Source organism: Humulus lupulus, chromosome 4 (genome assembly GCF_963169125.1).
Source record: "Humulus lupulus chromosome 4, drHumLupu1.1, whole genome shotgun sequence".
Lineage (NCBI taxonomy): Eukaryota > Viridiplantae > Streptophyta > Magnoliopsida > Rosales > Cannabaceae > Humulus > Humulus lupulus.
Genome location: NC_084796.1, coordinates 135,134,601 through 135,155,155, shown reverse-complemented (window position 1 = coordinate 135,155,155; position 20,555 = coordinate 135,134,601). Strand labels below are relative to the sequence as shown.

Sequence of the window (20,555 nt, the reverse complement as noted above, 5' to 3'; positions counted from 1 at the left end):
TTTTACGGATATAAAATCTTTACTTAATTATATATATTAATGTTAATATATAAGATTATTATTAGATAAATTATATATTGATGTTTAAGAAGAATTAAAAAAATGAATATTCTTTTTTGAAGTAAAAGTTGTAGTAAAATATAAAATAGTGACGGGAGATGAAATTGTAATTTGAAGTGAGAAATGTAAAAAAATAAATAAAGTTAAATTAGATTTAAAATGAAATAGTAATTGGAGATGGCCATACTAGTTTTATAACCATAAATATTAATAGAATCAATTTTTATAGAAATAAAAAATGGATATTAAGCTTAAATACTCATTTATGTCCAGTGATTTAAAAATTATATAACTAACAAATTTTAAAATTATTTTTAATAAAATACTGATACATATATTTATTTATTGGATTTTTTCAATATTCACTAATCAAAATATAAATATTTTTACAAATATTATTTCAATTTTTAGAAGAAAAAAATTATTTTATAACCACTTAAGCCAATTATTGTATGTAAAAAAATAAAATAGAAATAAAAAATCAAATAAATTTATAAATATTTCAAGAAATTATATTTTAAACTAATACTTTATTTATCATACTTAAAGAGTAAATACTTATTTGGTATCATGTGTTTTATCGAAATACAAACTTGATACCATCTGTTTATGATAATTATCAATCGATATCATCTGTTTGCAAAAACTACATAATTTGGTACCCTACGTGCGTTTATATTTTTAATATTCCCAGAATACCCATTGTTTTAATGGTTTATTTGATTTTTAATTGTTTTATTATTTTAAAATGATTTAAATATATTTTTAAAATTCATAAAATAAAATAAATGTTTAATTAATGCTTTAAAATAATTTTAATAAAAAAAATGATTTTAAAACTAAATTTAATTAATAAAAAATATTAATTAAAATCTTATTAATTAGCTTTAAATAAACCTAAATTTTAATTTAATTTACAAATCAATCCAATTTTGAAACAAAAAAATATGGGTGAGATTGGGAGGATGGGGAACTAAGATGGTGAGGATGAGATTGTGTAAAAAATGATTTTTTTTTCATTAATTAAATTAAAAATGTAATATTTTGAAAATATTAAGTATATTTACTATAAAAAAAATTTAAATATAAAAGTGTAACATTTAGAAAAATTTAAATATATTTGCGGCTAGAAAAAAAGATTGAGTATAAAATTATAATTTTTAAAAAACATTGCATATTTTAGGAACAATTTACGCTGAGATTTTATATGATCCTACTTCATCAAGTATATATGATCTTTCCCATAAGGCCAATAATTCAGAAGATAACGAAAACGACATCATTAAGAATGATGGCTACAAAATTACATGATGAGGTAGATTGGTGGCAGTGATAAGTGACAACGTGCCTAAACATTATTGAAACAAATACCTATTTGTCTTTGTTATTTACTTATATTATACATATAAGGTTATATGATAACGGCCTCTTCCATGCATGCACCAAAGAATCATTTTGTCGTCTTCTGCAATTGGTTTGCCCCACAATCTAGCTTCAATTCTATCCACAAGGGTATTTGACTCTATTAGTCCTTTCGTTATACTACTCATTATAGTTTGGTCCTTAAAATTTTAATTTCAGCAAGTTCCTAAACTTTTATTATTGGGTCCTTAAAATATCAATGATTTGGTTCCTATTAATTGACTACATGGATGTGAAATTAATTTATTATATTTATTGTACTACCCTTAATTTTGTGGATTTGAATTGTAACAAATGTCCTATTAATAGGAGAGCTACGATGTATTATGTACACATTGTTTTGATCAAAAAAATTTACAAGTGATATTAATCTATATTTCTGATAATGGTTCAGTATAGATTGATATCACTTGGAATGGTGAATAAAATTTTCCAGTTTTATCCACAAAGGCTTGCAAGAAGTTAAAAGAAACTTCTTGTAGATACATGCAAAAAGACACTTTGACACTCAAGTCAAACATAATTCTCTCTAATATCTTACAAAAAAAAATATGTAAAGTGTGAATAGTGAATCTAAGGTCCCATTTCTGGTCCCTTGAATGGATATTTATAGACAAGACAAAAAAAGTCAGTAAAAGGTTAGAGAAAGGCTTACTCTAATTGGCTCATGCCATTCTATCACACACGACGGAGATTACGTCTTGATAGCTTGGGTCAAGTGAGATCCAACCTTCTGGGAGTACTTCTGTAATGCCATGGTTAGTCAAGACTGTTGCACTATGTTCTAAATAATGAGTTGTTCAAAATAGCTGAATCTAGGACCGTTAAACGACAAAATATCTATAACGTTAGAAGTGACGTACCATTGGCATTTTCACTTAGGTCATATTTTCTATGATAGGATTCATAGACTAACAAAGGCTGGGTTTCTGAGGGAACTCGCCTTGGGTGACCTACCTGTTTGTGAATCTTGTCTCGAGGGCAAAATAACAAAGTGTCCATTCTCTGTGATAGGAGAAAGGGCCAAAGAACCACTAGGGCTAGTATGTTCAAATGTATGGTGACAAATGAATGTTCAAGTGAGGGGTGGTTATGAGTATTTCATACCTTTATCGACGATTGGTCTAGAGACTCATGTAAGTACCTAAAGCATAGGAATTCTACGAATTTGTTAAGAAGTTCAAAGAATTTATTGCTATGGCTTTAAAACCAAATTAGGTAAAACGTTAGGGCTTGATTGGTATTTGATTCAAAAACTATAATTTTAGAAAATTAGATTTAAATCATTCAATTTAAAAATATAGGATTTAAAAATAAATTATATATTTTTAAAATCTTGAATAGTTGATAATTTTTAAATTTACAATATTCTCTTTTTTCTGTGCCATGTATGCACTATTTTTAAGAAAAAAAATTGATACATCAAGAAAATGATAGATTATCGTTTTCACTTTTATTGAAGGATTATACATCAGTTTTCAAAAAGAGTTTTTTATGTTTTATAAAATACGTGTACCAATCAGGTTTTTTGTGGTAATTTTGTAACGACACAAATTTACTAAAAAGGCTTAAGGGCCTTGATTAGTGTTTCAGGAGTGCATAACTAGATTATATGTGATTTAAATGATTAAAAGCATGTTTATATGATTATTTGGATATATGTGATGCATGACTATCTGTACTAGTATGCATGTAGGCCCTGATTAGGTTATAAGGGCATATTCGTAATTTTGGCTTGTTGAGGGTATAAATGTAAATATTTGTGTTAATTGTTGAGACCACATTATTATGTGAATATATTTGCAGCTTGTGACTTGAGGCGATTCTAGTGAGCGGTCTAGCGAAAAAGTCACGGTGGGAATTTATACCCAGCTCGGGGCGAGCCTGGGGGTATTACTGGGAATTTAGGAAATATATTGGAGTCTATTTGATATTGAGAAATATAATTGGTGATTAGTTAGGTGCTGGGAAGTAAGCAGTTAATATTAGAGACATTGAAGGAATTAGCGGGAATTGGGATAAGTATTACTTTTGCTTTATTGCTTTAGTGGAATGTGTAGAAAACTTTAGAAGTCTAAAGGAAGGAAAGAGACAAAAGGAAAAGAAAAGGAAAGAAGGAAAAACAAAAGTCTTGCTATCTCTCTCACGATTAGGTATCTCTCACCCTTTCTGCTGGAATTTGAGGCTGAAATTCTGAGGAAATTTATGCTAAGACTTCACACTTGGCCCCTTGATTTGGCTTGATGAGTTAGCAAGAGTAATTCAGTCCATTTGAGGTAAGTTTCAAAGTGTTTTTCAGTTCTGGTTTTTTGTGTTGAAATGGTTATTCTAAGGTGAGTTTTGATGGGAATTCTAGGGAATTAAGCCTGTGGTTTTGAGGAGTGAAAGCTAAGAAGGTGTGGAAGATAACATAGGTCGAAATCCTCCATCAAAGGTAAGAAGTTCTAGCTTCAAAATCCTAAATTTTTGTTGGTCTGCTGAGTTTTGAGCTTAAAGCTCAATCATGGTGAATTCTTTATCTTGGAGTGCATGTGGTTGATTTTCATATATGGTTGGGTCTTATGGGATGTGTTAAAGATGTGGGTAGGCTTGTTTTGGGATATGGTTGAGGTTTGGATGAGTTTTGGAGAGGTTTGGCTTGGGGAAAATCGAAGGAAGAAAGTTTGGATTTTGCTGTGCTGTGACTAGCGTTGTAGCACAAGTCATTGGGCGCTACATCTCTAGGCCCTGTTGTTTCAGAGATTTTTGGCTCTGCTTGTAGCGCTATAGCGCCCTCTGTAAGGCGCTATAACACTACCCTATTTCCAGAAGGGGGTTTTTGGGTTACTTCTTAGGGTTTTTGCCCGGGGGCTCGGGGTTCGATTCCACCACCCCGTTTGGTGGAATTAGGGCTTCCCGAGGGCTCGGGATTGGTCCCGAGGTTAGGTTTTGGGATTGAAGTTTGGTAATGGTTCTAACTTGTCATCATGACTAGGTGTACACTAGGGCTCGGAAGGGATCGTGCTTGAGGGTTGTCATCATTGATCAAAGCTATCGGAATCCAAAGGAAAGAAAACTGCTCCTGAGTATGTGATTATGTTGGGAGTAAGAGTTTCCTTATATCTGTACGATGTCATAGATGGTATTATTCCATGAGACATATGATAAACGACCTAAGGGTGCCGGAATCAATATTTGCGCACATGGCGCGGTTGGGTCACTGGTAGTTGAGGACAGTTTAATATTCACTGAGCTCGGTTTAAGCGGGCCGGAGTCAGTGGGATGATTTGGGGTTACGACCTAAGGGCGTCGACCTTCTCTATTATATGTGAATTGGTTATTAATGTTAATTGAGTAGCTTGGTATGCTGAATGGCTAATTATATGGATATTTTGGGTTTTTAAGTATATGATTATACTGTTTGAGTTATCTGATTGTTTAATTGATGATTATGCTCTGTTATTCTATTTTCTTGCTGGGCCTTGGCTCACGGATGCTACGTGGTGCAGGTAAAGGCAAGGGTAAGATGGACCAGTCCTGAGTGGGAGACCTTTGAGGCTGAATGTACATAGTCGGCTGATCGGCCGCCACGACCGAGGAGTGGTACAGGACGGGAAAGCCTAAATGTCTGTTTTGCCCTTAGAGTGGCTAGTAGCTGTACCTATATGAAATGGAACTTTTGTAACCAAAATCTTTTAACCCTAGTTCAATTATAGTTTCAGTAACACGTTTCTAACTAAATGACTTGATTAGCAAGTCTTACACTTTTATAAATACACAGTGTAACGGTCTTGGCTATCCAGGGCGTTACAAGTTTTTACTTTTTAAATTCTAAAAATGATAAAACCATTTTCAAATTCATTACCAATCAACCTCTTAAAGATCTTGCGATCTGATAGGGGTGGAGGATATTTGGATAATCAGAACCAAGATCATTTAATTGAACTTGGACAAATGTCTAAAGAAATTGCCCCAATGACTACCTAAGTCGAATCTAATGTTCATATGTATGTCATGTTATTCTACGTTACTATTTTATTTTTGGAAAAATAATAGGAAGCATGCATCTAGATTTAAATTCCAAGATCCTACAATTGGCCTCAGAGCCAGGTTGCTAGAACTAGATGTTTTGAACGCATGAATCTGTTTATGAACTTAGACATGTTTAGAAAATTCGATGGTTGCATGTTTATGTTTTATGTATTTTTGCCTACAAATTGATTGTTTTGGTATTTTTTTTTTAATTTTTATGTGTGTTGCATTAATTGTATAAAACCCTTAAAAACTATTAGAAACAAGTTTGGAATGATTTTTGGCACAAAAGGTCTAATTTTTACGTTTTGGGGCATAAAAGCACGCTTGGCGCGTAGGTATGCGCGCGCGCACGAGGGGCTTGCACGGTGTGCGAGAGCGGATGCACACAGTGCGAACGTGGTGTTGAAATTTTTTATTTATTTTTTAAACCATAAATTTCGAAAATTGATATATTTTTTTTGGAGTTTGATATTTTTAAAAAAAAATTAAAATTTAAAATTATTTATGGTTAATAAATTAATTATTGTTTTTAGTTTCCTTATTTTGTGGGGTATTTTCTAAAGTTAACAATCAAGTATAAATTTAATTAATTAATTGAATTTTTTTGATAAATTATTGGAGTTAATTAATTATTTTTAAATAGATAAATATCTAATTATTATTGGTTAGTTATGATATTATTTTTGCAAAATGATTTATTTTAGAAATAAATGTCATAAATAAGTAACATGCCATATAGTTTGATATGTTAGGTCCATCCAATTGTTAACATGTCATGCATCATTATTAAGATATTTTTGCATTTCGGCTTTAAATATAAGGATAATGATGGCTCAATTTTGTTTTTAAAAAATGAGAAAACTCAAATAAAACTTTCATAAAATGTTAGGTTTAATTTGGGCCCAATTAAACATGTAAAGTTTAAATTTCTCTCTTGTGGGTGGTTCCACTTGTGAACGCCTATTTGCTTTACATTACTAGATTGAGCCTAATCAGTTGAATAACAATTAATAAAACAATGGTTCAAATTCCCGTGTTTTTGGGCTTTGTATGGAAGTTAGGGAGCCTTAGTAGTGGGTTCGATATATTGAACCCAGCTCTCCTCCATGTAAGCTCGAATTGTTAAGCCCCATTTACCTAGGTTGAACATAATTTTATTGTGTTAATCTTTTCAGTTGGACCTGATAATTCATTAGAAACCAAATAATTCTAATTTTTGGATTAATTTTTAATGGGTAATTTTAGAATTAATGGGAAAATTAGAAGCTATGGTTTATTAATTATTTTAATAATTTGGCAAACCTATGTTGATAATTTTTAAAAGAATAAAATACTAAAATATTTAATAATGAGTTTTGAAATCTGAATTCGATCTCACCCGTTGATTTAACAAGGTTAGAGTTGAGTGGGGCCTCATGGCGCTTTGATTTCGTCTCCCTACGGAAGGTGTTCATTGGACTTCTTAACATGTTAAATTTCTTAGGATAGATGGTTATAGATGGGCCATCTATAGACTCATCCCTATGGTGACTATGAGAATTACGTCTATCATAATCGAAATCGTGAGTCAAACTCATAAAGTAAGAAATATTTGTGACTCTCGCCTACCGAGATATATGAGTTTTCATTACTTTGATCGGATAAATAGGTAGTTAATAAAATTCAATGACGTTTTATTAATTGAGATGTTTCTCTATTTAGATAAGTGAACATTTGTGACTTTCACCTACCGGGACACATGGGTTCATGGCTAGTTAAAGTACCTAAGAAATATAAGATAAGTGTTTTAGTATTTTGCATATCTCAAAACATTTTGTATGTTATGGTATTTCTAAACATTTAATGAATAAATGTTTGTCAAGCAATGCGTGATTTCTACTTAGTTGATAATCGTAGCTCTAAGCTTCCCACCCCATACTCTCTCTAATCTCTAAAAGGTTACTCTATGGTGAGAACCTCGTGAAATGTTTGTCCAACGTCAACATAGTGTTGATTATGGAGAACATCGAGTTTGTGATAATCAAAGATATTCCTATTTTTCCTATGCAACGATCACCAAATCCTTCAAAGAGGATTGTTGATGGTGGTTCAAGAAAAGGAAAGAAGGATAATACTATTAAACAAGCTCAAGGAGAAAATGACATAAGCTTCTTCTTCGAAGAGAAAATGAGGAAGAAATAAGACTAGAAGCCCACTGGGAAGGCACCAAATGCTGCAAAACATCTTGAAGCAAGGCCTGATTATAAGTACACTAAAAAGGGGTGTTTCAAACTGAAAGGTGGGAATTAGGACAAGATTTCCCAGTACCCAAGGCATATGGAAACCAAGATAATGAAATATTTGTCTATGATGCATGTGATTTTAGAGGGTGATTATTCGGTATTAGGTCCGTGAATACAAAAATTACACTTGAACGAGGCCCTCGCCTCGTGACCCTCAAAATATAGGCTTGGGATGGAAATAGCCTCGCCCACACATCCTTGCGTCTCGCGCCAAAGGCCTTGCGGACACCGTCTCGTGCCATAGCCTCTGTCTTGCCAACATGCCCTTGCATCTCGCGCCAAGGACCTTGCGAACATTGTCTCCCGGCATGGCCTCCGCCTCACCCCAAGGGCCTCGCCCACACGCCCTCACGTCTCTCGCCAAACGCCTCGCGGGCCCCATCTCGTGGCATAGCCTCCATCCCACCCACACGCCCTTGCGTCTCGCGCCAAGGGCCTTGCGGACACCGTCTCACGGCATGGCCTCCACCTCACGCCAAGGGCCTCGCCGACATGCCTTTGCGTCTCGCCCACACACCTTAGCGTCTTGCGCTAAGGGCCTCGCAGACACTGTCTAGTGGCACAGTCTCTGTCCTGCGCCAAGGGCCTCGCAAACACTATATGGCCTCCACCTCATGCCAAGGGCCTCACCCACATGCCCTTGCATTTCGCAAGGCTCCTGCCTTCCATGCTCCATGGGATCGTAATTTCCATGGTGACTCGAAAAGACTTCAACATTTAAAGGGCAAAAGAATAGGACCCATTGTGAGGATGAAAACCCACGCATGACCAGAAGAGCTCGTACGTGTGAGGAATGCGCAGACAAGTAGTGAACCTTTTCCACTACAGGTACGAAACACGTACGGGTGTACGACCCTGAAAATCCCAAATGACAGACTCTAACTCCACACCAGACAAGTGGTGGTCATACGCGCAAGGTACTTGACGTGGTCTTTCCCATCCAGCTAATGACATTGGTACTAAACGTATAGTGGAGGTACAACTAGGTACTAGAATTGGGGTGCTCTCGCAGACCCTTCGCATGTACAGAAGCCGACCACCATGATCCTGGCACCACTATCATCTATAGATTGAATATGTAGGGTCATGTCCCCAAGGACCACCATGTATGATGAGCCAGTAGTGCTCTACTATAAATATGGCCTCCCTTAGCCTGAGAAAGGGTTTGAATTTTGGAGAAATTTGTAACCAATTATCGCTAATGAAAACATATATTCTACATTTTCTCTATTTTTTACTCAAGAATTCTAGTATTTACATTTTGTGTTCTTGAAATTATAAGGAAGTTTGCTTGAAAGTTAGTCAGTTTAAGTTCACTTCTTTTACAACTCATAGAGTTCTTGTTCTAACATAGTTGACGAGTTCTTACCGTCAATAGTTTGGCCCCGTCTGTGGGAATGATAAGTGTCAAGCCACTGTTCTTCTATTGATTCTGGCAAAGAAAGATGCAAAGTCGTTCTAAACGTTTGAGAGAACCCCGAGAGGTTGAGATCCACCTGGATGGAGTTCAGCTGAAAGCCTCCATGAAGAATCCTCCATCACCCAAAAATATGGATGCACCAAAGGAGACCAGGGCTCCTGAAGATGAAAGGGAGGCTTCATCCCCAGCTTTGCAGCTCAATGAAAACCATCCAGGACCAGCGGTGGCCCCTACGGGAGGTGCCGGAGCATTTCTGCCCCCAAGGCCGCCGCAGGTGCCGAACTTTGGCCGGCAAGATTTGGGTCCATCATCGCGCAGATCTGACGAGAGTCCCCGAGTACATTCCATAAGCTCAAGCTCTAGGACTTGATTCTACAAAGAAGAGATACACGAGTTACACTAAAAAAATCAAAGGCTAGAAACCACCTTAGGAAATATGCTAGAGGTGTTGAATGGCCCTTTACAGGGAATGTGAAGCATGCTTGTTCCTAAGAGAAAAGGGGAAGGCCATGAAGGAGGAGAAACTACAGTCCCTGTAGATGATGGGAGGACTAGACTCCCACTAGCAATACCCCTCGGCTAAAGCATCATGAACATCCCGGATAGCGAAGCAGCCTAAGAGGCCAGAGTGGAGGAACAACACTAACCCTCATAACGAAGTTGATGTCACTTCAAGGGAAACAACCCTAGACTTGAGGGAAAAGCTCAACAAAGAAAGGAAGAATGAGAGGACCACACCTCCCATGACTCCCCCAGAAGACAAAAGGAAAGGAAAGGTCAACCCATCCAACTTGAGAGACTCCTTGAACAAAAGGAGGAAAGACTTAGACACCGAGATGAGGAGACTACGGAGCAAGATAATCACCGCGTCTGGGGGGCACGCTGTCGATGATGAGTTTGATTACGAATCACCCTTCATTGGGGAAATACAAGACGTGCGGCTCCCAGCCAACTTCAAAGAGCCTCACATGAACCATTACGAGGGCAATACAGATCCACAATACCATCTTGACGTGTTCAATGACCTAATGAAGCCAAGGGGAATTAGTAGCAGAGCCAGATGCCACTGTTTTGATGTCACGTTAAAGGGTCCTGTGTACAAGTGGTTTAAGAGACTCTGGCTAGGGTCCATCAGGTCTTGACAACAATTCTCTGACGAATTTTTCTAGCAACATCACGCTCTGCGTGATTACACCATGCCAGGCACCAGCCTCGCTAATGTAAAACAAGGAGAAAAAGAGAGCCTGAAAAGCTATATCCATAGGTTCAATATGGAGGCAGCCAAAGTAGGAAGCCTAACCCATGGGGAGTTAAAAATGGCCATTACAGCTGGAGTGCGCATGGGTAGTAATCTGTGGGATAACATGCAAAAGAGGGAGGTCACTGACTTTGATGATTTCTACGAACGGACACAAAAGTACATTTGTGTCGAAGATGGCCATGAGAACCTGAAGGCATCACTTGTCAAGACCTTACCCCTTGAAGGTTCAAATGATGGAAACCAGAAAAGAGTGTACGAAGGGCCAAGAGATGACCACCAGAGGAAGCAAAAACACAGAGGTAACCCTAGGCAAACATCCCACAACTTCTATACTGACCTAACACATACTAGGGAACATATCTTCGTAGCGAACAAGAATCAGGTCCCCTTCAAGAGACCCCCACCAATGAGGAGATATCGGTCAAAAAGAGATCTCAAAAAGTACTGTCCGTATCATAAATACATTGACCTCACCGCGGCAGAATGCACTCACTTAAAGGTGGAAATTGAAGAACTCATACACAGGGGGCACTTAGGTAGGTACGTCCGAAGAGTAAATCAAAGACTAGATGATAGATCACCCTCGCCACGAGCACGAGATGTAGCCCCAGAGGTGTAAGGAGAGGTGAGGACAATATTTGGAGGACCAGGATTCGGAGGAGAATCGAGAAAAGAGCGAGATAGATACGCTAGGGAGGCCAGACGAAGTCCATCCCCATGCAAGTTAAGCTTAGAACGAAGACCCCCAAAAAAATTTAAAGGGGAAAACGATTCAATAACCTTAACCGAAGAAGACGTAAGAGGTGTGCAATTCCCACACAATGACCCCCTGGTATTAAGTGTATAGCTGGCTAATATGAGGGTGCATCGAGTTCCAGTAGACAATGGGAGCTCTGTGGACATCCTATATTGTCCAACCTTAGAGAAAATGGGACTAGGCATCAGGAACCTAAACCCTGCAACACCCACCTATATGGGTTGACAGGAGACTCGATATAGCCCCTGGGCAAAATCGAGTTAGCCCTCACCATGGGAGAGCCACCCAGACATACCACTGTAATGCAAACTTTGTCATAGTAAGTTGTTCCTCGACCTTCAATGCGGTATTAGGGATACCATCCCTGAGAGAATTGAAGGCGATAACCTCAGTATACCACTTGGCCATAAAATTCCCAACTCCTAAGGGGTAGCGAGCGTGAAAGGGAATGTTATTGCAATGCCCCAAAATCCCTAATGAGGTTTAATGGTCAGATTAATAGGCCGGGAGGGCCATAATTTAATTATTATGCCATTAAATGATTATATGCATGATTATGTGAATTATATTATTATATGATGATAAATGCATGCATGTGGGTCAACATTTTATTATAAGGGTATTTTGGTAATTTGGCCTGTTGAGGGCATATTTGTATATTTTCATGCATGTTGGTGATTATTGATGAGGCCACATTAGAATGTGTATTTTTTCGATCTATTCGGCATGAGACGATCTTTGAATGCAAGTTAGCGGTTTGGTCATAACAGGGTTATTTTAAGGGCTCGGGGTGAGTCTTGGGGTAATTTGATGATTAGTACATTACCGAGAATTAAAGGGTAATGGGATATGATTTATTAGCATTTGAGAATATTGGGAATAACGGGAAATGGAGGACGTTAATTATAATTAAGGACATAGACGAGAAGGGATGATTTTGCCCTTGGGGGTTGTTAAGGAAATAAATATGACCTAGGGGCATTTTGGTCATTTAACCAAGGGATATATTTAACCATAGAAAGTTGTAGAAGGTCATAAGCTAAAGTAAAATAGAGTACTCTCCCTCTTCCTCATGATAATCATTCTCCTATTTTCTTCCTTTGGATTTTGAAGCTCCAATTGAGGATTCAAGCTAGGGAATGAAGCCTTGAGGGTCTAGGATTGTGTTCTACCATTGAATAGGGTTTAATTATGAGCTTGAGGTAAGATTCTAGCCATAGAAACTCTGGTTTTTACTCTGTTTTTCTTTTGATTTTCAATTGGGATTTTGAAGTGGATAGTTGAGAATTCATGGAAGTTTTTGGCAAAGATTGATTGGGTTATGATTCCTAGGACTTGTGAAATGAGTATTTGGGTTCATTTGTGAGTTTGGTTGAGGTTTGGAATCAATTCTGGAAGGTTGGAGATTGGAGAACTCGAAGGGGAAAAACCAGGGCTAAATCACCTTGGTTCTAGCGCTACAGTGCCCAAGGGTGGGCGCTACAGTGCTGTCTAGGGCAAGTCAGCCCAGCTTGTAGCGCCTAGGCACCAGAGGGGCAACGCTGTAGCGTTACCCTATTTTTCCAGGGTCCTATTTTGGGTGCTTTTGAGGGTTTTTGGCTTGGGGTTTCAATTCCTAAGGTTCGTGATCGAATCTACTAACCGTTTGAGTACAATTCGAGGTCTTGGGAGAGAGGTTTAGATCATGAACCTTCTATTGTTTATTTTATTGATGAAGTTCCATATTTGGTTTTGACTAGGTGACCGTTAAGGGATCAAAGGATCGATCGTTCTCAAGGGTCATTCTTTTAATATTTCTAGCTCGAACAAGAGGTTAGAAAACTGCACCCAGTATGTGACATGCATGGTTATTAATGAAGCATGTTGAGTGCTCTATATGTGGACATTGATTGCATATTAAATGCTTAGCAATCTTGCTTACTTGTGAGTGGCATTGACTTATTAGTTAGAATCGGCAATGGTGTCAGTATTGGTTGTGAAGCTGTGACTCATTAGTAAGGTTCAGTAGTAGTACTGAGCACTGGTCATATGGTATTGGCTTATGAGTCAAGAACGGTATTAGCATGTTTAACGCAAGCCGAAAAGATTAGATCTAATCGACATAAGCATTATCGTCATAAGCATGAAATGCTTGCTTGACCTTAAGTTCGATGAAAACAAAAGCGCTTGTCTAGTCTAAAGTCTAGTTACTTAGAGCCAGGGCCAGAAGGCCCAGGTGACTGCATTGTCACATGGCTAAGGGTGCGGAGCCCAAGTTCGTGACTTACTCATCACTCACTTATCTGATTCAAGTTTGTGACTCCATAGTCACTCATCTGGTTTAAGGTCATGAATTACTCATCAGTCACTTATCTGATTAGGGCTATAAGCCCCAGTGTAACGCCCTACTACCTTAGAGCCATTACTAAGTGAGGTTTAAATGTGCAATCAACTCGTTAAACAAGGTTTTTAGAACAAAAGTGTGATTAAATAGAAGTCTAGGCTGTAATCTTTACAAAGTACTCTATTTCATTAAAAGTTCAAGAGTTTAATATTCGGGATCCCCATTACTCAGTTTACAAAATATTTACAACTCAAAAAAAGTTTATAAGTAATTAACCATCAAAACTAGGGTTTGTACAGCCATTTCTCAAAAATATTCCCAACCAAGGCAGTCGGGCAGGCCAAACATGTATGCGCCGCCCCCACGCTCTCCGTACTCATGGCTGGTTGACTTTCTCTTTGCCCTTACCTGCAACACAGAGCACCCGTGAGCCGAAGCCCAGCAAGAAAACTCAAACAGTACATAACATACGCATAATATACAGTCACTATAGCAGACAACTCATATCTAGTAAGACAGTCCATAAAATCTAACACATACACGGCCATGCAGTCCCAGAAGCATTACCAAAGCCTGGGATCTCGGTCTATACCGTAAGGATATCCCATGTATCCGTTGGGGTCTCACCCTAACCACAAGCACTCTATGTGCTAAGTGGTATTCCCGGCTCCACTGCCGTTCCCGGCCCTTTGCCGTTCATTCTGCTGTTACCACATTTAGCATTCTCAAATAACAATCAAATATATAATCATTCATTTTAAGCTATATCCTATCAATGATACAATCTAGGGCCGCACCCTGCAACAATTCTATGGGCTCAAGCCCTGCGCTACGGGTGCTACAGTTTTCTTACCTGTATCCCGAGCTTTCCGATGCACCAAGGTCACAAGCACGGTCCTCTAGCACGAGCCTCTCCAAAATCCTAGTCACAACACACATAAAACACTTTTAATACTAACCAATCCCAAAACCACTTCCCGGGACCAATCCCGTACTCTCAGAACCTCTAATTCCTTAAAACAACGCATTAGAACCATCCCCCGAATCCCCGGGCAAAAGCCCTAAAAAAACAATTTTTGGCTGTCAAAAATGGCCTAGGGCCGCGGAACTCCCTTCAAGGGCCGCGGTGCCCAGCGGCTTTCCCTCATCCTAATGCAACCTCACGCCGCGGCGCCCAAGAGCAGGGCCGCGACGCTCCTTCGCGAACCCAGATTTCTGGGTTTTCTCTTGCGTTTTTCTCGAGCTAAAACCACTCCAAATCATCCCAAACAAGTACCTAAGCCCCAAGACCAATTCAAAACCCCAAATATACCATCTATCAACCTATAAACACCACCAACAAACTCAAACACACAATCACACCCAACATTCACACTTGAGTTTCAGATTTCAAACACTTAAACCTATAAACCAGAAACTTAAACCAAAGCTTGAGAAACTTAAACCATGCTTCCAAATTCTTAAACCATATCAGATACGAAAATTCAAAGATGTTTGAAACTCTTACCTCAATCAATATCTCAGCTTGAACTCCCTCCAATCCCAGCTTTAAACCAAACTCCTCTTGATAAACTAGCTGAATTCTCATGCAAAACCAGCCATGGCTATCCTTCAATTTTCATTCTTACCTTCTAAAATTAAGCTCAAAACTTTACAAAACAGGGGATAAATCCTTACCTCAGAGTAGTCCTTGACCTAAGTTTGATTCCACACCCTTAAGCTCTTCACTAGCCTCAAAGAACTCAGCTCACTTCCTCTTCCACTTTGCCTTCTAAGCTCCTAGTTTTTCCTCTTCCTTCTTGATTTCTCTAGCCCTCCAAAACTTGATTTCAGTCATACCTAGCATAAAGGATCGTTTATATTCATTTCCCCCAGCCAAAGTTATCTAAACCTCTGCCAAAAGACTGTCTTATCCCTCCATCAAAACCCCTTCCTAAGTAAACCTTAAGGGCACTCTTGTCCTTTCACCTATATTGCAAGTCTACCACTTCTTCCCCCTAAACTTGTTACTCTCAGCAGTAACTAATGGTTACCCAGGTTACTCAATCACCAGTAACCATTAACCACAAATTCTCAACTCAACTCACAAAATTGCCCCAAAGTACCCCTAGGCTCCTCTCGAGCCGGGTATAAAATCCCGTTGTGACTTTTAAGTTATCTAGCTCTCTAGGACCGTCTCAGCATGTGCATCACATTAATATCACCACACCCACGTGGTACAAACCACAAAATATAATTATCACATTTATGCCCTCAACGGGCTAAAATTACCAATTTACCCCTATCATGCAAACGGGGCTCACATGCATATTTATACCACCTAAACATGCATTCTAACAACATATTCATTTCAATTCACATATTATCATATTAATTCACTTATTGCCCTCCAGGCACGCTAATCAAGGTCCTAAACCTTATTAGCAACTTAGGGTGTTACACCTAGCATGATTATTAGAATCTTGATACCATCTGATTAGGGCTACATACCCCAGCATGATTATTAGAATCTTGATATTATCTGATTAGGGCTACAAGCCTAGTATGATTATTATAATCATCTATTGGTATTGTATACATGTAGTAATGAGTTTTCTTGCTTAGCCTTGGCTCATGGGTGCGATGTGGTGCAGGTAAAGGGAAAGAAAAGCTCACCAAGCCTTGAGTGGAGAGCTTAGGTGGCGATGTGTACATATGCGGCCTCTTGACCACCACGGCGAAGGTGTTTCTCCAAGGAACTAGGGGTTAACCCTATTTTTGTCGCTTAGGTTGGCGGGTCATAATTTTTACACTGTAATGACCATTTTGGATTGTAAACAACTTGTAAACACTTTTATGGGCCCATGTACAGTTTTATGTTTGATATAAAATATATCCTTTCCTCTTGATTGAGATTTTCACCTTAGCCTATTAATAACACCTAGATGCACGTTTATAACCTAATGACTCATTTAGCGAGTTAAGCACTATTTAAAGTTCACAGTAACGGTCTTGGAGTAACCAGGGCGTTACAATTATAACACGTCCCTCTGCACAGTCATGAAACAGCCAGTACCTGTGGTGATTGTAGTGCATGAGGGCACAAACCCGCATGAGTTAAACCCCCGAGTTACTGAGGAGATCAAAATTGATGGTTGTACATACGCGCCTAAGAGGGAACATCAGGTATAGCTCCTCTTTTTATACGATAAATCAAAAGGGTTACCATAGTTGGCCTCCCAACATAGTTGTGAGTCCTTTCGTTAGAAGCAGCTATGAATTAGATGGGTAACCTAGATGCCTTGGTAAGAAGTAAGAACATTGTTTCCATAAATACCCATGTACTCTACTCATTTTTAATGAATATGTTTCTAATTGGCATGTTACATTCCTCATTTATGTGAGCACGTATCTAACTCTCGTGTACCTATCACCAATTGGAATTATCAAAGTGCATGAGCAAAATGATCAAAGAGCCTGACAAGATAAATATCGCCAACCACTTGGGGGCAGAGTACATAGCCAAAAAGGGTCCTAAAAGAGACCCTTATAGAAAAAAAAGAAATAAAGAAGAAAACCTTGCAAGGCATCTCTTGAGTTCACGAGGATTAGCTACCCTTATGAACATGAAAATTGTCAAAAGGTCATATGGGAAGAGCCTCCTAATAAAGGTTGATACCTCCACAAGGGGAAAGGCCTCAGGGAGAGCATCCACCAATAAGCCTAGAGCGGCCACCAAGCTGTCTAGCCAAAAAGGGTCCTAAAAGAGATCCTTGTAAAAATAGTTTATGCATAACGACGAGAAGGACACTTCTCGCAAAAAATAACAAGCGCGCGCAAAAATATATAAAAGGATAGCTAGAACCCAAATGGTCAACATATCCTTAAAAATAAAATCAAGGTGCACCAAAGAGACCATTACTACCAGTTCAAATAAAACATCAACGAGTTATTAGAAAAAAGAGAGACCTATCATACACCTTTTGCTCCTACATACAGGAGTGGGTTCAAAAGGACCTCAAGCATAAAGAAACAATAATAAAAGATCACACACACACACACACACACACATATATATATATATATAGAAGTCATGATAATGCTGCAGGATAAAGTTAGCACCAACCACAATAAGACTTAAAAAAGTTCTTGAAGGAAAAAGCAACCTGGGTATCCTCGGCAACCCGGGTATACCTTCGCATGTAAGGGGCTGATGTGCAACTCACCCAGGACATTTCCTCCAAATAAGGAGAATCCATGTGATAAGGGACAGATGACCCACTCATAAAGCGAGGAGGAGGCTCGGAGCATTAGATGAAGGGTGCCTAGAATAGCAATGTCTAGCGGGGGCGTGAGGGAGACTGTCAAACTCATCGTAGGATGGAAAAACAAAGCGCCCTTGCATGGAATGTGGACCGTGAGAATGAGAAGCCATGTCGTGGTCCACAGGAGCAGAAGAAGGGCGTCCCCTGGAGGTTGGAGATAGCCGAGCTGGACGTTTAGATTCAGGAGAAGTCTCCTCAGGCACCCATTCTACATCACCCTCGTCTGAGTGAGGTTCCGCAGGAGTTGCCTTCTTCTTTCGCTCAGAAATGTGCCATAGCAGGTCGGGCTCTGAAACCTTGGATAGACCGTAGTAATTGAGGTTGGCCACAGTAATAAGATGGGCAACAATTTTCGTTGCAGGGTCTGCATCAAGGAAGACATCTACCGGCACTGCCTCCGACTCAAGAACGTCGGGGATCTTGAAACTCTCTTGTAAGGCAACTCAGTTATCAATATGAGTATAAGTTCCACAATAGCGAATTCAATATAAAAGGAAAGACTTGAAATGCTTACTTGGAGATGAGCGAAAATGTTCACAGACAGAAAGGGGACATGTCTGCAAAACCAAAGGAAAAAGGTGAGATTAAAACAGAGCGATTTACCCTGCATTTTCTCCTTCTTGCATGAGTTTTCCATCGAGACATTCAATGTGGAAGCATCAAACACGGGTGGATTAGGGACAAGGGTTGAGGGGAACCGGGAGTGACCTCGAGGCTACTATCAGGAGAACACGGGGCTAAGGGTTTAGGAGGGAGGTTTCCCTGCACGAACTCTAGCTCCATTTGTAGGTCAAGAAGGCTCACTCTAAGGCTTGCAATGTGATCATTAAGATCAAAGGATAAAGAGACTCCATCACCCCTCAAATCTGAGTCTATCTCGCTCTCCACCACCTATATTTTATGCCTAAGCTCGGCCACGCGTTCGAGATGACATATATGGGCCCTCTTTATGGTGTCGTAGTTTTGGTAAGGCTTGTTTTCGAGGGACCCTGAGTCTGAGGGCAAGTCTACAAACTCGAAACAACCAACTACGGGGTGTAATGGAGGGTATATGTTCTAACAAGTGCATATACATAAATTATCTCATGAGGAGCTCCGACCGAGACAACCCTTCCCAAGTAATGCTAATTTAGACCTATTAAGAAAAAGAAATGGTGAAGGCATACCATGAGTGGGTGAAGTCGCACACCGTCGCAGTTGCATAAGTACTAAAGGTCAAAAGTACACACCTACAAAAAGAAAGGAGGTAGATATTTTAGTCTCCAAGCACATTTGCAGATATTTATATAAAAAAAGAGAGAGAGAAAAAAAAAGACAAAGTGCCCTTATGAGGGATAGAACCACTCACCTTTTGGAAGCTTTGAAGACAAAGGCACCGCCAAGCTAATAAAAGAAAGTGTAGTAATTGTCTTTGAAGAAGACCTATTTATAGGAGGATAAAACTCATCCTGGCTGTTGAATCCAATATTTGATCTATGGTCAAGGATGAAGTTGAATACTCGCATTGGGATCTGTGAAGCAAAATGATAGGTTCACATTTTCCTCAAGGAATCATGAGGATCACCATCCCAAAGTGTGTTACTTCACACCACCAAGGCAAAGAGACACACTAACACCATAAGGGGCTTGAAGGAACCATACCAAAAAGTTTACTGGCGCACCTAAAGGCCCTCCAATAGACTGGGGGCAAGTGTGAATACCCAAATTCCACTTGAACGAGGCCCCTGCCTTGTGACCCTCAAAATATAGGCTTGAGATGTAAATAGCCTCACCCACATGCCCTTGCATCTCGCACCAAGGGCCTCAAAGACACCATCTTGTGGCATAGCCTCCGTCTCGCCCACATGCCCTTGCATCTCGCACCATGGGCCTCATGGACATCGTCTCGCAGCATGGCCTCCGCCTTGCACTAAGGGCCTCGCAGGCACCATCTTGTGGAATAGCCTCCATCTCGACCACACGCCCTTGCGTCTCACTCCAAGGACCTCGCGGACAACATCTCGCAGCATGGACTCTGCCTCGAACCAAGGGCCTCGCCCACATGCCCTTGCATCTCGCGTCAAGGGCCTCGTGAACACCGTCTCGTATCATAGCCTCCATCTCTCCCACATGCTCTGGCATCTCGCCCAAAGGGCCTCGCAGACACCATCTAGTGGCACACCCTCCGTCTTGCGCCAAGGGCCTCGCAGACACTATCTCGTGCCATGGCCTCCACCTCGTGCCAAGGGCCTCGCCCACATGCCCTTGCATCTCACGAGGCTCCTGCCTTCCATGCTCCATGGGGTTGTAACTTCCATGGTGACCTGAAAAGACTTCAACATTTAAAGGGTAAAAGATTAGGATTCATTGTGAGGATGAAAACCCATGCATGACCAGAAGAGCTCGTACGTGTGAGAAATGCACAGACAAGTAGTGAACCTTTTCCACTATAGGGACAAAATACATACGGGTTTACGACCCTGAAAACCCCAAACAAGTGGTGGTCATACGCACAAGGTACTTGACATGGTACTTCCCAGCCATCTAATGACATTCGTACGAAAAGTATAGTGAAGGTACAACCAGGTACTAGAATTGGGGTGCTCCCACCGACCCTTTGTGTGTACTAGAGCTGACCACCACGATCCTGGCACCACTATCATCTGTAGACTGCATATGTAGGGTCATGCCCCAAGGGACCACTATGTACGGTGAGCCAACAGTGCTCTACTA

At 39.7% G+C, this 20,555-nt stretch overlaps 1 long non-coding RNA gene across 1 annotated transcript; it reads left to right on the top strand.

Moving 5' to 3' along the window:
• Nucleotides 1–3,654: 3,654 nt before the first annotated feature.
• LOC133829185 (uncharacterized) lies at nucleotides 3,655–5,218 on the top strand. The gene is made up of 3 exons (XR_009891604.1): nucleotides 3,655–3,758; nucleotides 3,839–3,916; nucleotides 4,971–5,218. It is a non-coding gene; the product is annotated as an uncharacterized LOC133829185 (long non-coding RNA).
• Nucleotides 5,219–20,555: the final 15,337 nt, after the last annotated feature.